The sequence below is a fragment of the Priapulus caudatus genome, unplaced genomic scaffold, assembly GCF_000485595.1.
Source record: "Priapulus caudatus unplaced genomic scaffold, Priapulus_caudatus-5.0.1 Scaffold10, whole genome shotgun sequence".
Classification (NCBI taxonomy): domain Eukaryota; kingdom Metazoa; phylum Priapulida; class Priapulimorpha; order Priapulimorphida; family Priapulidae; genus Priapulus; species Priapulus caudatus.
In genome coordinates this window covers 765129-770605 of record NW_014577071.1, presented here as the reverse complement: position 1 = coordinate 770605, position 5477 = coordinate 765129, and positions in this window count along the sequence as shown.

Sequence of the window (5477 nt, the reverse complement as noted above, 5' to 3'; positions counted from 1 at the left end):
GAGCACGCATGCGCACACGCACATACACGCCCACGGACACTCACGCACACGCACACGCACTCACGGGCGCACACATACACACACACACACGCGCGCGCACACACACACACGCGAAAGAATGTATTGACGTCATATTGTAATAACTGCTCAGCTGCTTAGCGATTCAACTGACGCGCTCGTCGATATTATACCCAGTTCCCCAGAAATACATCTGCTCGTATTTCCATCATATCGTCTATCCATTGAGTCATCTCGACCATATAGACCTTGCTCTATCTGTGCAGCTGCTTCTGTGACGGCAGGGAGCAATGCGATAAAACAGTATCGTCATCTCATCCCTGTCAGTTGAATTCCATCGCGGGCATGCTGGGTCAATGAGTGCATAATCATGGAGTAGCCTTAGGTCGCAAGCTCGGGGAATTCCAGCGCTCCTAGTTAGTTTCCACGCCCTCCTCCCCGGGTAATCTCTGCACACCGTCCCCTCCCTATCCCACACTAGCTCCTCTTCTACATCTCCCCCAGGTATAGCGGCAACGTAACCTGTGATGCATCTCTGTTATTTCAGCAGTTCGCGCTAAAGAAGCGCTAGAAATAATTTTACGTGGTCTGCACGCGAGGTTGTCGACAGTCCTTGCAGCGTGACAGTCGCTCTAGAATAATTTTACGTAGTCTCTCGGCTTGTCGACAGTCTTTGCAGCGCGAGAGTCGCGCCAACGACAAACGAAATCGATACGTTCATAAATTGCGAATAAATTGCTTGTCCCGGAAGCTCGCGGACATTGTGAGTGACGTAGAACGCGGACATTATGAGTGACGTAGAACGCGGACATTATGAGTGACGTAGAACGCGGACATTATGAGTGACGTAGAACGCGGACATTACGAGTGACGGAGAACGCAGCCGTAGAAATACGAAGTTCAGATTTATCAGTGCAGCCAGCGGAGATCACCGCACGCCTAATCGTTCCCTTTGCGACTGATTTTACACTCGCGAGCGTTTCTAGCCAGTGGCTAAAAGAAACCGCGCGCGCGCTCGGCTGAGAGTAAAGTCTTTCGGGAATTATCTGTGTATAACCTCTACCATCTTATTTCAAACGCGCGCGCGAGTTGTAATACGGCGCAGTGGCCGCCGGGCGATCCGACATCATATCTGTAGACGCAGAAGGCTGCGGCGTCGGCACGACGAGTTTAATGCGAACAACAACCGTATGACCTCGAATTCTGCAGTAACGCACGCCGCGACGTAGAATTAATTACGTAGTACATCGTCGCTCTCTCCCATCTGCGGCCCGCTCGCCTCTTCTTGCTCACGGGTCTCTCTCGCGCTCTCCTAGGTCACGGCGAGGCAAAGGCGTATGCCACTGCCACCCTCAGAGAAATTCCTGCGCCAAGAGAAGACATCGGTGTTGCGTCACGGCGTGCGTGGCAGATCTTGTATATGATCTACCTTCTCCCTTAACGCGTTACCGTATACTGACGCATAGGAGCCGCCGCGACGTAGAGGATTCCCCGTAGACAACAGGCACGTCTCTCTCTCGAACGACGCACTCTCGCTAAATAACGCATACGCTGCGGCGTGCAACCCCCGTAGGTAAATTTAGGCGCGCATAAAATATTAACGGGTTATGAATGCCGAGGCAATAACCGCCTGCAATCAACCGACTACGAGAATATCTCGGGAGATTTTTCAATATAGCCTTTGCCGACTAGGCTGTTCTCGCGCTATGTATATGTGCGCGCGTGTGAATTTGTGATGCCACGTGCGTGTGATTATGTAGATTGTGTGAAATAAGCGTGCGGCTTATTTGTGCTGTAAAATGGGGGGGGGGTCGCGTGCGGCGTCGCTATAGTACATATAAAGCCGCGATGCAAGCGACACTTTTTATTGCCTTCCTCGAACGCATTAGGAAATTAATTTCGGTAATTTCTCGTCGCTAGCGAGCGGATGTTACGCGGGAAAGTCGTGTGATTTTTTTTCTAAATGCCATTGATGTTATTGTAAACTCCCCGCGTGAGCCATATGCCTTCGTGTATGGAGGTGTGAAGCCAACTACATAGTACATGACATATTGCCTAAATTAGATTTCCGCGTGCGCCTAAACTAATAATGCGAGCTTGACTTACTGTACGCGGTATTACCTCTATAATTATGATCGGCGAATGCATTTTGCCCGCATTTACTGCTAATTAATATTTAATGGTTTGCAACTTTGATATATATTGAGGCAGGCAACGCCACCGCTAAGGCAATTACTCGTCAATTTATGTCAAATTTCGCAGCGACATGAATGCTTTTAGCATCGTTTTTTTCGTGTGCGCTTGTACGCAACCTATAGCCCGGGAGTTACTCCTGCCATGCTGCGTTTACTGCTTTATGAAAAGTTCGCATATGTCACTAAATACAATCGCGCACCATACATCAACATTGCTGCGCATGTCACTGACAACTCTGCAGCGCCCCGGAAGTGACGCAAACCGGATGCGATGAATCATCCATCTCGAATTCATTTACCGCCACCATGCTGGGATATTTCATCGTCATGGTGTAATATGTAGAAATATTCCACCGCACGCTATCGCAACGGGCCCCTTAATAATCGTACAAGCGCGTGATTATACAAGATAGGTAATCGTAGCGGAATGCGAACGAACGCGCTAATGATAGTAGCTTGATAGTAGCAGTATCCGTCTTTCATTAAAAATTTATTCTGATTTATCACTTCGCATATCGTGAGGAACAGCGAAGCATTAACGCGATGGAGGAACGCTGACACATGCGTCTCACGCTCGAGTGACTAATTCTTACCTCCTGTCACCACGATCTGCGCATTAGACGCAGCAGCTGCGCTTCAAAAAGCGATCTAGCATGCAGCAATAATCGTGTTACGTTGGTCCTAGATAAAAACCCTAGGGGGTAGGAGGAATGAAGGCAATGGCCGTCCCCGCCCGTGCAACGAGAATCGTATCATGTGACGCGTTGCCGCTCAAAAGATTCTAGATGCTATAAAGAATGCTATAGTATTGCCTATTGCTTACGATTTAATTCCGATACAAGCAATTCCGTGACTGAAATGACCTGGAGGATATCTGTTCAGTTGTGACATAGAAGTATTCCCATAGCAAGCCGGCTCTTTCGCTCTCCCTCATCCATCCTTCCATCCCCATTCTCTCTCTCTCTCTATCTTGCTCTCTCTCCGCATCATCTCTCCCTCAATCACACTCTCTATCTCTCTTTCTCTATCCCACCCTTCCCTTTGTATCGACTCTCCCTCAATCCCTCCCTCGTCCCGTCTCCTCTACCCCCTCTCTCTCCCACTCACTCTATTTGACCCCCTCTATCTCTTTCTCCCTCTCACTGTCTCTCCCCCTCTCTCCTCTCAATCTCTCTTCCTCTCTCTCTCTCTCTCTCTCTCTCTCCTTCTCTCTCCCTATTTCTCCCTCTCTCTCCCTCTCTCTCTCTCTCACGCGCTCTCCCTCTCTTTCCCTCGCGCTCTCTCTCCCCCTCTCTCTTTCTCGACCAGCTTCGCGGCTGTATTAATGCAGCTGCGATCCGTAGCGCATCGTTATCATTCATGCACGTTTTTTCTCTAAAAACTGTAATTAAAACCCGTCAGCGATCCCGTCATGCGAGCTGACGTTACGCGACGCTGCGTCGGTGACGTCATCGCCGCCGCCGCCGACCGCGATGCCGACGATATGCATGCCGCCGACGATATATGCACGCGCGGGGCTCTTTGTTCGGGCACGGCACTGACATTCGCTGTCAAAAATGCCAACTTTGCCATTTAGAAAACAGGTTGAGCAAACCGAGCTAATGGCTAACCGGGGGAGGCGGGCGGAAGCGTCGGGAGGAACGGACGAGGGGGCGTGACGGGGGAGGGGATATAGGCCTGGGGAGGCGGGAGGGGTAGGCTGGACCGGGGAAGGGGGGCTGTGAGGGAGGGGTATGGCCTGTTACGAGGAGGGGAGGAGACTGTTGACGGGTGGACGGGGTATGGGGTAGGCCTGTGAGCGGGGGGAGGGATGGGGTAGGGCTGTGACGGTAGCGCTGTGACGGGGGAGGGGTAGGCTGTGACGGAGGGAGGCTGTGACGGGGGAGGGGTAGGCTGTGACGGTAGGAGGCTGTGACGGGGGAGGGGTAGGCTGTGACGGGGGAGGGGTAAGCTGTGACGGGAGGGGAGACTGGTGACGGGGAGGGGGATGATAAGGGCTGTGAGCGGAGGAAGCTGTGAGGGGGAGAGGTAGGGCTGTGGAACGGTAGGAGCTGTGACGCTGGCGGAGGAGTAAGGAACTGTAGAGACGGTAGGAAGGCTGTGACGGGGAAGGGGGGGGGCTGGTGACGTGGGAAGGGGTAAGCTTACGGGGAGGAAGGGAGAACACTGTGACGGGGGGAGGGAGGGTAGGCTGTGGACGGTAGGAGGTGTGACGGGGGAGGGTAGGCTGTTACGGTAAGAGGCGACGGAGAGGGAGGTGCTGTGACCAAAGGAGGCTGTGAGCGGGGAGGGGGAGGCTAGTGACGGTAGAGGGCCTGTGACGGGGAGGTAGGCTGTGACGGGTAGGAGGCTGTGACGGGGAGAGGGGGAGGCTGTGACGGTAAAGGGACTGTACGGGTGGAGGGGCTGGACGGGTAAGGAGCTATGACGGGAGGGGGGGGGGCTGTGACGGGGGGAGGCTGGAAGGACGAGGGCAAAAGGCTGTGACGGAGGGAGGGCTGTGACGGGGAGGGAAGGCTGCTGACAAGTGACCGGAGGGGCGTGACGGTAGGAGGGCTGTGGACGAGAGGGGTAGGCTGTGACGTAGGAGGCTGTGACGGGGGAAGGGGTTAGGGTGTAAGCGGTAGGAGGCTGCTGACGGGAAGGGGTAGGGTACTGTGACGGAGGGAAACTGTGAACGGGGAGAGGCAGTAGGCATTTAATGACGAGGGAGAGGGAAGGACTGTGACGGTAGCAGAGGCGTGGGGGGCGGGGGAGGGTAGCTGTGACGGAGGAGCTGTGAACGGGGAGGAAGGTAAAAGGTCTGACGAGGAGGCTTGTGACGGGGGAAACAGGGTAAGGGCCTCTGACGGATAGAAAGGGCAAGGACTGGTGACAGGGGGAGGGGGAGGCTGTATGACCCGGGGAGGCTGTGACGGTAGGGAGGCTATGACGGCGGGGGAGGGGGGGCTGTGGAATCCAGGGAGGATGAGGCTAAGATCGACGGATAGAGAGCTGTGACGGGGGAGAGGGGAGCTATGTACGAGGGAGGCGTGACGTAGAAGCTGTGACGGAGGAGGGGTAGGGCTTGTGACGGAGGAGGACTGTGACGGGGGAAGGGGTAGGCTGTGACGGTAGGCTGTGACGGGGAAGGGGTAGCTGTGAGGAGGAGGATAGAGTGAAGGGGCTGGACGGGGGAGGGGTAAGGAAAGACTTGTGACGGAGGGAGGCTGTGACGGTAGGATAAAGGCGTGGCGGGAGGGGTTTAGTGTGACGGTAGGAGGG